Here is a 12,263-nt window from a genome sequence, read left to right as displayed (position 1 = left end):
TGATTCCATGATAACCCAATGGATGAATTGCAAAGCAAGTGCATATTTATTATCCGGAGGGCAGGCTACACGAATAAACAAGGTATGCAAAGGGGCAAAATGGATCGCTGGGTCCTACCACCTTGGTGAAAACTTGCTGGGGCCCGAGGGGTATATATGCCTCCAGCAAAGGCTTCAGCAGATACCATTGGGGAACAGGCTTTAGCAGATACCATTGGGGAACAGGCTTTGACCCCATAGGTGATATATTTTCCCTTCAAGATTTAGTAATAGAAAATCACTGGAACAGAACAATACATCCACACAGAGCAAACTTGAACTAATATAAACTTCTTCTTAGGATTAATTTTCACACTTTAATCATATAGTGAACAGTCGTGTTGTAAATACCTAAAGAGTTACATATGCCAAGTAAGAAAACATATAAGTGGCTACATGTGGTGTGATAGAACTTCAAGGCCCTAGGCATAGTTGTCTATAAAAATCTCATACAGCAATAATGTGAAAAGCAACATGAAAGCAAATAAGAAGAACCCGTCAAAGTCTAGAACTCTTGATCAGTTTGATTCCATAATAACCCAATGGATGAATTGCAAAAAGCAAGTGCATATTTATTATCTGGATGGCAGGCTACACAAATAAACAAGGTATGCAAATGGGGCGAAATGGATCGCTGGGTCCTACCACCTTGGTGAAAACTTGCTGGGACCCGAGGAGTATATATGCCTCCAGCAAAGGCTTCAGCAGATACCATTGGGAACAGGCTTTGACCCCATAGGTGATATCTTTTCCCTTCAAGCTTTAGTCACAGAACATCACTGGAACAGAACAATACATCCACACAGAGCAAACTTGAGCTAATATGAACATTTTCTTACAATTAATTTTCACACTTTATTTATATAGTGAACAGTGGTGTTGTAAATACCTAAAGAGTTACATATGCCAAGTAAGAAAACATATAAGTGGATACATGTGGTGTGATAGAACTTCAAGGCCCTAGGCATAGTTGTCTATAAAAATCTCATACAGCAATCATGTGAAAAGCAACATGAAAGCAAATAAGAAGAACCCGTCAAAGTCTAGAACTCTTGATTAGTTTGATTCCATAATAACCCAATGGATGAATTGCAAAAAGCAAGTGCATATTTATTATCTGGAGGGCAGGCTACACGAATAAACAAGGTATGCAAATGGGGCGAAATGGATCGCTGGGCCCTACCACCTTGATGAAAACTTGCTGGGACCGGAGGGGTATATATGCCTCCAGCAAAGGCTTCAGCAGATACCATTGGGCAACAGGCTTTGACCCCATAGGTGATATCTTTTCCCTCCAAGGTTTAGTCATAGAACATCACTGGAACAGAACAATACATCCACACAGAGCAAACTTGAACTAATATAAACTTTTTCTTACAATTAATTTTCACACTTTAATCGTTGTAAATACCTAAAGAGTTACATATGCCAAGTAAGAGAACATACAAGTGGCTGCATGTTGTGTAATAGAACTTCAAGGCCCTAGGCATAGTTGTCTATAAAAATCTCATACAGCGTTTATGAGAACAGCAACATGAAAACAAATAAGAAGAACCCGTCAAAGTCTAGAACTCTAGATTAGTTTGATTCCATAATAACCCAATGGATGAATTGCAAAAAGCAAGTGCATATTTACCATCTGGATGGCAGGCTACACTAATAAACAAGGTATGCAAAGTGGTGCAATGGATCGCTGGGTCCTACCACCTTGGTGAAAACTTGCTGGGACCCGAGGGGTATATATGCCTCCAGCAAAGGCTTCAGCAGATACCATTGGGAACAGGCTTTGACCCCATAGGTGATATCTTTTCCCTTCAAGCTTTAGTCACAGAACATCACTGGAACAGAACAATACATCCACAGAGAGCAAACTTGAACTAATATAAACTTTTTCTTACAATTCATTTTCACACTTTATTTATATAGTGAACAGTGGTGTTGTAAATACCTAAAGAGTTACACATGCCAAGTAAGAAAACATATAAGTGGCTACATGTGGTGTGATAGAACTGCAAGGCCCTAGGCATAGTTGTCTATAAAAATCTCATACAGCAATCATGTGAAAAGCAACATGAAAGCAAATAAGAAGAACCTGTCAAAGTCTAGAACTCTTGATTAGTTTGATTCCATAATAACCCAATGGATGAATTGCAAAGCATGTGCATATTTATTATCTGGAGGGCAGGCTACACGAATAAACAAGGTATGCAAAGGGGCGAAATGGATCGCTGGGTCCTACCACCTTGGTGAAAACTTGCTGGGACCCGAGGAGTATATATGCCTCCAGCAAAGGCTTAAGCAGATACCATTGGGGAACAGGCTTTAGCAGATACCATTGGGGAACAGGCTTCAGCAGGTACTATTGGCGAACAGGCTTTGACCCCATAGGTGATATATTTTCCCTTCAAGATTTAGTAATAGAAAATCACTGGAACAGAACAATACATCCGAACAGAGCAAACTTGAACTAATATAAAATTTTTCTTACAATTAATTTTCACACTTTAATCATATAGTGAACAGTGGTGTTGTAAATACCTAAAGAGTTACATATGCCAAGTAAGAAAACATATAAGTGGCTACATGTGGTGTGATAGAACTTCAAGGCCCTAGGCATAGTTGTCTATAAAAAATCTCATACAGTAATCATGTGAAAAGCAACACGAAAGCAAATAAGAAGAACCCGTCAAAGTCTAGAACTCTTGGTTAGTTTGATTCCATGATAACCCAATGGATGAATTGCAAAGCAAGTGCATATTTATTATCTGGAGGATAGTGAACAGTGGTGTTGTAAATACCTAAAGAGTTACATATGCCAAGTAAGAAAATATATAAGTGGCTATATGTGGTGTGATAGAACTTCAAGGCCCTAGGCATAGTTGTCTATAAAAATCTCATACAGCAATCATGAGAACAGTCAGAGGTGTATAGTCCAGGGGTCAGAAAGTCCTGCCATATGTTTATTCCACCCATGAACTCAGCCAGCTGATTTAACTAATAAGTTCTATCTCCTGGCTGAATTAGCAAATCCAGGTGATTGGAACAAAATACTGAGGAGGACTTTTACTTTCTGAACCTGGACTTTACACCTCTGGCCACATGTCAGCCAAGAGCAAAAGAAATAAACCAGAACTGGACCTTATCTGAGCCACAAAACCTGTGCATATTAAATATGGAGTCATCTCAGTCTTAATAAGCCTGTTAACAAGCAGAATCACTGAAGGAAAGAAGAGAATAGAAAAAGAGACGAGCAGAAACACAAGAACTACAACTGACTTCAGACACAGCCTTAGATGAAATCAACTGAAGAGAAAAGAAGACATTAAATCTGTGATCTCAGCAGAGGAGGATTAATCAACTCCACAAACAGCATTACCAGCTTCACTTATTACTAACCAGACTGACTTTATTTCTGTCAGAAGTCTACAGAAGTTTTTATTGAGAATTAACAGAGGTTTAACTCTAATGTGGTTCATTTGAAGTCACCATAATAGTGATTACTGTTTCCATTAGTTGGGCTCTTAACTCTTATGATAGACAGTGTGTTTGTTAAACACATTTGCAGCAGCAAAAGAAGGTAAAGTCAAATGAGATCAGGTGATGATGGTTACCTGTTGATGGTTTTATAATCGTCATGAAGTAGCCTGAATCACTGATGTTTCCAAAGGATGGTGAGAGGCTTTCTTTTCCATAACAAACACGCCATACCATACAAACACACAGTCACACCAGCCAGAAAAATAATAATAATGTTAGGGATTATTTTTGCCAAAGGGTGACACCCTTTATTCAGTACAGTTTATGGCGACTGTACTGGGGCGTTGGATGTTATGTGATATAGGGACTATTTTACACCAGGGGTACCCTTTATACAGTACAGCTTATTGTGACTGTACTGGGGCGTTAGGACCCACTAAGGCCACAGGTTGATCAGACCTGCAGGCCTCTCTAACACCTCTTCCAGCAGCTACCCAGTCTCCCAGGAGGTTTCCCATTCAGATAAAGACCAGGCTCAACCCTATTTAGCTTCGATGGGAGTGCAGTTGGAAGCTTCAGGTTTACCACTGCTGGCTGGTACTGCTTTCTTTGCAAGAGTTATAAAGACCAACTAATGGAAACAAGAATCACCATTATGGTGATTTCAAATGAAACAGAGTTAAAACCCTGTTAATTCTCAGTGGACATCTGGCAGATGTAAGATGTCAAAGTTTCTGAATAAAACTCTAAAAGATCTAAAATCTGCTTTGCTGTGTCAGTGAACTTATAAATCTCCGTTGCAATTGTTTACATTTCTGTTTCGCGCTTGGTTTTCTCTCCTGTTTACGCTGTCTCAACACCACAAAACCGAATCTAACGCGCCCCCTTGTGGGCTGAATGAACAATGTCTGCTTTCAAACTAAAATACATCACATGTGGAAATAATATAACATAACATCACATGTTATAAATCGTAAACATTACAATGTCTAAATCCAGAGGTGTATAGTCCAGGGGTCAGAAAGCAGAAGTCCTGCCATATGTTTATTCCACCCATGAACTCAGCCAGCTGATTTAACTAATTAGTTCTATCTCCTGGCTGAATTAGCAAATCCAGGTGATTGGAACAAAACACTGAGGAGGACTTTTACTTTCTGAACCTGGACTTTACACCTCTGGGAACAGCAACATGAAAAAAATAAGAAGAAACCGTCAAAGTCTAGAACTCTTGATTAGTTTGATTCCATAATAACCCAATGGATGAATTGCAAAAAGCAAGTGCATATTTACTATCTGGATGGCAGGCTACACGAATAAACAAGGTATGCAAAGTGGTGCAATGGATCGCTGGGTCCTACCACCTTGGTGAAAACTTGCTGGGACCCGAGGGGTATATATGCCTCCAGCAAAGGCTTCAGCAGATACCATTGGGGAACAGGCTTTGACCCCATAGGTGATATCTTTTCCCTTCAAGGTTTAGTCATAGAACATCACTGGAACAGAACAATACATCCACACAGAGCAAACTTGAACTAATATAAACTTTTTCTTGCAATTAATTTTCACACTTTAATCGTTGTAAATACCTAAAGAGTTACATATGCCAAGTAAGAGAACATAAAAGTGGCTACATGTTGTGTAATAGAACTTCAAGACCCTAGGCATAGTTGTCTATAAAAATCTCATACAGAAATCATGTGAAAAGCAACATGAAAGCAAATAAGAAGAACCTGTCAAAGTCTAGAACTCTTGATTAGTTTGATTCCATAATAACCCAATGGATGAATTGCAAAAAGCAAGTGCATATTTATTATCTGGATGGCAGGCTACACTAATAAACAAGGTATGCAAAGTGGTGCAATGGATCGCTGGGTCTTACCACCTTGGTGAAAACTTGCTGGGACCCGAGGAGTATATATGCCTCAAGCAAAGGCTTTAGCAGATACCATTGGGGAACAGACTTCAGCAGATACCATTGGGGGACAGGCTTTGACCCCATATGTGATATCTTTTCCCTTCAAGGTTTAGTCATAGAACATCACTGGAACAGAACAATACATCCACACAGAGCAAACTTGAACTAATATAAACTTTTTCTTACAATTAATTTTCACACTTTAATTATATAGTGAACAGTGGTGTTGTAAATACCTAAAGATTTACATATACCAAGTAAGAAAACATAAAAGTGGCTACATGTTGTGTAATAGAACTTCAAGGCCCTAGTCATAGTTGTCTATAAAAATCTCATACAGCAATCATGTGAAAAGCAACATGAAAGCAAATAAGAAGAACCCGTCAAAGTCTAGAACTCTTGATTAGTTTGATTCCATAATAACCCAATGGATGAATTGCAAAGAAAGTGCATATTTATTATCTGGAGGGCAGGCTACACGAATAAACAAGGTATGCAAAGGGGCGAAATGGATCGCTGGGTCCTACCACCTTGGTGAAAACTTGCTGGGACCCGAGGGGTATATATGCCTCCAGCAAAGGCTTCAGCAGATATCATTAGGGAACAGGCTTTGACCCCATAGGTGATGTATTTTCCCTTCAAGGTTTAGTCATAGAACATCACTGGAACAGGACAATACATCCACACAGAGCAAACTTGAACTAATATAAACTTTTTCTTGCAATTAATTTTCACACTTTAACCGTTGTAAATACCTAAAGAGTTACATATGCCAAGTAAGAGAACATAAAAGTGGCTACATGTTGTGTAATAGAACTTCAAGGCCCTAGGCATAGTTGTCTATAAAAATCTCATACAGCATTTATGAGAACAGCAACATGAAAACAAATAAGAAGAACCCGTCAAAGTCTAGAACTCTTGATTAGTTTGATTCCATGATAACCCAATGGATGAATTGCAAAAAGCAAGTGCATATTTACTATCTGGATGGCAGGCTACACTAATAAACAAGGTATGCAAAGTGGTGCAATGGATCGCTGGGTCCTACCACCTTGGTGAAAACTTGAAGGAACCCGAGGAGTATATATGCCTCCAGCAAAGGCTTCAGCAGATACCATTGGGGAACAGGCTTCAGCAGATACCATTGGGGAACAGGCTTTGACCCCATAGGTGATATATTTTCCCTTCAGGATTTAGTAATAGAAAATCACTGGAACAGAACAATACATCCACACAGAGCAAACTTGAACTAATACAAACTTCTTCTTAGGATTAATTTTCACACTTTAATCATATAGTGAACAGTCGTGTTGTAAATACCTAAAGAGTTACATATGCCAAGTAAGAAAACATAAGTTGCGTGATAGAACTTCAAGGCCCTAGGCATAGTTGTCTATAAAAATCTCATACAGCAACATGAAAGCAAATAAGAAGAACCCGTCAAAGTCTAGAACTCTTGATTAGTTTGATTCCATAATAACCCAATGGATGAATTGCAAAGCAAGTGCATATTTATTATCTGGAGGGCAGGCTACACGAATAAACAAGGTATGAAAAGGGGCAAAATGGATCGCTAGGTCCTACCACCTTGGTGAAAACTTGCTGGGACCCGAGGGGTATATATGCCTCCAGCAAAGGCTTCAGCAGATACCATTGGGAACAGGCTTTGACCCCATAGGTGATATATTTTCCCTTCAAGGTTTAGTCACAGAACATCACTGGAACATAACAATACATCCATACAGAGCAAACTTGAGCTAATATGAACTTTTTCTTACAATAAATTTTCACACTTTATTTATATAGTGAACAGTGATGTTGTAAATACCTAAAGAGTTACATATGGCAAGTAAGAAAACATATAAGTGGCTACATGTGGTGTGATAGAACTTCAAGCCCCTAGGCATAGTTGTCTATAAAAATCTCATACAGCAATCATGTGAAAAGCAACATTAAAGCAAATAAGAAGAACCCGTCAAAGTCTAGAACTCTTGATTAGTTTGATTCCATGATAACCCAATGTATGAATTGCAAAGCAAGTGCATATTTACTATCTGGATGGCAGGCTACACTAATAAACAAGGTATGCAAAGTGGTGCAATGGATCGCTGGGTCCTACCACCTTGGTGAAAACTTGCTGGGACCCGAGGGGTATATATGCCTCCAGCAAAGGCTTCAGAAGATACCATTGGGGAACAGGCTTTGACCCCATAGGTGATATTTTTTCCCTTCAAGGTTTAGTCATAGAACATCACTGGAACAAAACAATACATCCACACAGAGCAAACTTGAACTAATATAAACTTTTTCTTGCAATTAATTTTCACACTTTAATCGTTGTAAATACCTAAAGAGTTACATATGCCAAGTAAGAAAACATATAAGTGGCTACATGTGGTGTGATAGAACTTCAAGGCCCTAGGCATAGTTGTCTATAAAAATCTCATACAGCAACATGAAAGCAAATAAGAAGAACCAGTCAAAGTCTAGAACTCTTGATTAGTTTGATTCCATAATAACCCAATGGATGAATTGCAAAGCAAGTGCATATTTATTATCTGGAGGGCAGGCTACACGAATAAACAAGGTATGAAAAGGGGCAAAATGGATCGCTAGGTCCTACCACCTTGGTGAAAACTTGCTGGGACCCGAGGGGTATATATGCCTCCAGCAAAGGCTTCAGCAGATACCATTGGGAACAGGCTTTGACCCCATAGGTGATATCTTTTCCCTTCAAGGTTTAGTCACAGAACATCACTGGAACAGAACAATACATCCACACAGAGCAAACTTGAACTAATATAAACTTCATCTTAGGATTAATTTTCACACTTTAATCATATAGTGAACAGTGGTGTTGTAAAAACCTAAAGAGTTACATATGCCAAGTAAGAAAACATATAAGTGGCTACATGTGGTGTGATAGAACTTCAAGGCCCTAGGCAAAGTTGTCTATAAAATTCTCATACAGCAATCATGTGAAAAGCAACATGAAAGCAAATAAGAAGAACCTGTCAAAGTCTAGAACTCTTGATTAGTTTGATTCCATAATAACTCAATGGATGAATTGCAAAGCAAGTGCATATTTACTATCTGGATGACAGAATACACGAATAAACAAGGTATGCAAAGTAGTGTAATAGAACGCTGGGTCCTACCACCTTGGTGAAAACTTGCTGGGACCCGAGGGGTATATATTCCTCCAGCAAAGGCATCTGCAGATACCATTGGGTAACAGGCTTTGACCCCATACGTGATATCTTTTCCCTTCCAGGTTTAGTCATAGAACATCACTGGAACAGAACAATACATCCACACAGAGCAAACGTGAACTAATATAAACATTTTCTAACAATTAATTTTCACACTTTAATCATATAGTGAACAGTGGTGTTGTAAATACCTAAAGAGTTACATATGCCAAGTAAGAAAACATATAAGTGGCTACATGTGGTGTGATAGAACTTCAAGGCCCTAGGCATAGTTGTCTATAAAAATCTCATACAGCAATCATGTGAAAAGCAACATGAAAGCAAATAAGAAGAACCCGTCAAAGTCTAGAACTCTTGATTAGTTTGATTCCATAATAATCCAATGGATGAATTGCAAAGCAAGTGCATATTTATTATCTGGAGGGCAGGCTACACAAATAAACAAGGTATGCAAAGGGGCAAAATGGATCGCTGGGTCCTACCACCTTGGTGAAAACTTGCTGGGACCCGAGGGGTATATATTCCTCCAGCAAAGTCTTCAGCAGATACCATTGGGGAACAGGCTTTGACCCCATACGTGATATCTTTTCCCTTCCAGGTTTAGTCATAGAACATCACTGGAACAGAACAATACATCCACACAGAGCAAACGTGAACTAATATAAACATTTTCTAACAATTAATTTTCACACTTTAATCATATAGTGAACAGTGGTGTTGTAAATACCTAAAGAGTTACATATGCCAAGTAAGAAAACATATAAGTGGCTACATGTGGTGTGATAGAACTTCAAGGCCCTAGGCATAGTTGTCTATAAAAATCTCATACAGCAATCATGTGAAAAGCAACATGAAAGCAAATAAGAAGAACCCGTCAAAGTCTAGAACTCTTGATTAGTTTGATTCCATAATAACCCAATGGATGAATTGCAAAGCAAGTGCATATTTATTATCTGGAGGGCAGGCTACACGAATAAACAAGGTATGCAAAGGGGCAAAATGGATCGCTGGGTCCTACCACCTTGGTGAAAACTTGCTGGGCCCCGAGGGGTATACTGTACATGCCTCCAGCAAAGGCTTCAGCAGATACCATTGGGGAACAGGCTTTGACCCCATAGGTGATATCTTTTCCCTTCAAGGTTTAGTCATAGAACATCACTGGAACAGAACAATACATCCACACAGAGCAAACTTGAAACTAATTATATAGTGAACAGTGGTGTTGTAAATACCTAAAGAGTTACATATGCCAAGTAAGAAAACATATAAGTGGCTACATGTGGTGTGATAGAACTTCAAGGCCCTAGGCATAGTTGTCTATAAAAATCTCATACAGCAATCATGTGAAAAGCAACATGAAAGCAAATAAGAAGAACCCGTCAAAGTCTAGAACTCTTGATTAGTTTGATTCCATAATAACCCAATGGATGAATTGCAAAGCAAGTGCATATTTATTATCTGGAGGGCAGGCTACACGAATAAACAAGGTATGTAAAGGGGCAAAATGGATCGCTGGGTCCTACCACCTTGGTGAAAACTTGCTGGGACCCGAGGGGTATACTGTATGCCTCCAGCAAAGGCTTCAGCAGATACCATTGGGGAACAGGCTTTGACCCCATAGGTGATATCTTTTCCCTTCAAGGTTTAGTCATAGAACATCACTGGAACAGAACAATACATCCACACAGAGCAAACTTGGAACTAATATAAACTTTTTCTTGCAATTAATTTTCACACTTTAATCATTGTAAATACCTAAAGAGTTACATATGCCAAGTAAGAAAACATATAAGTGGCTACATGTGGTGTGATAGAACTTCAAGGCCCTAGGCATAGTTGTCTATAAAATTCTCATACAGCAATCATGTGAAAAGCAACATGAAAGCAAATAAGAAGAACCCGTCAAAGTCTAGAACTCTTGATTAGTTTGATTCCATAATAACCCAATGGATGAATTGCAAAAAGCAAGTGCATATTTACTATCTGGATGGCAGACTACACGAATAAACAAGGTATGCAAAGTAGTGTAATAGAACGCTGGGTCCTACCACCTTGGTGAAAACTTGCTGGGACCCGAGGGGTATATATTCCTCCAGCAAAGGCTTCAGCAGATACCATTGGGGAACAGGCTTTGACCCCATACGTGATATCTTTTCCCTTCAAGGTTTAGTCACAGAACATCACTGGAACAGAACAATACATCAACACAGAGCAAACTTGAACTAATATAAACTTCTTCTTAGGATTAATTTTCAAACTTTAATCGTTGTACATACCTAAAGAGTTACATATGCCAAGTAAGAAAACATAAGTGGCTACATGTGGTGTGATAGAACTTCAAGGCCCTAGGCATAGTTGTCTATAAAAATCTCATACAGCAATCATGTGAAAAGCAACATGAAAGCAAATAAGAAGAACCCGTCAAAGTCTAGAACTCTTGATTAGTTTGATTCCATGATAACCCAATGGATGAATTGCAAAGCAAGTGCATATTTATTATCCGGAGGGCAGGCTACACGAATAAACAAGGTATGCAAAGGGGCAAAATGGATCGCTGGGTCCTACCACCTTGGTGAAAACTTGCTGGGACCCGAGGGTTATATATGCCTCCAGCAAAGGCTTCAGCAGATACCATTGGGGAACAGGCTTTAGCAGATATCATTGGGGAACAGGCTTCAGCAGATACCATTGGGGAACAGGCTTTGACCCCATAGGTGATATATTTTCCCTTCAAGATTTAGTAAAAGAAAATCACTGGAACAGAACAATACATCCACACAGAGCAAACTTGAACTAATATAAACTTCATCTTAGGATTAATTTTCACACTTTAATCATATATTGAACAGTGGTGTTGTAAATACCTAAAGAGTTACATATGCCAAGTAAGAAAACATATAAGTGGCTACATGTGGTGTGATAGAACTTCAAGGCCCTAGGCAAAGTTGTCTATACAATTCTCATACAGCAATCATGTGAAAAGCAACATGAAAGCAAATAAGAAGAACCCGTCAAAGTCTAGAACTCTTGATTAGTTTGATTCCATAATAACCCAATGGATGAATTGCAAAAAGCAAGTGCATATTTACTATCTGGATGACAGACTACACGAATAAACAAGGTATGCAAAGTAGTGTAATAGAACGCTTGGTCCTACCACCTTGGTGAAAACTTGCTGGGACCCGAGGGGTATATAATCCTCCAGCAAAGGCTTCAGCAGATACAATTGGGGAACAGGCTTTGACCCCATACGTGATATCTTTTCCCTTCCAGGTTTAGTCATAGAACATCACTGGAACAGAACAACACATCCACACAGAGCAAACTTGAACTAATATAAACTTTTTCTAACAATTAATTTTCACACTTTAATCATATAGTGAACAGTGGTGTTGTAAATACCTAAAGAGTTACATATGCCAAGTAAGAAAACATATAAGTGGCTACATGTGGTGTGATAGAACTTCAAGGCCCTAGGCATAGTTGTCTATAAAAATCTCATACAGCAATCATGTGAAAAGCAACATGAAAGCAAATAAGAAGAACCCGTCAAAGTCTAGAACTCTTGATTAGTTTGATTCCATAATAACCAAATGGATGAATTGCAAAGCAAGTGCATA

This window comes from Scardinius erythrophthalmus, assembly GCF_964197995.2.
Source record: "Scardinius erythrophthalmus genome assembly, chromosome: 1".
NCBI classification, from domain to species: Eukaryota; Metazoa; Chordata; class Actinopteri; order Cypriniformes; family Leuciscidae; genus Scardinius; species Scardinius erythrophthalmus.
Note: the sequence above shows the minus strand (reverse complement) of the source record.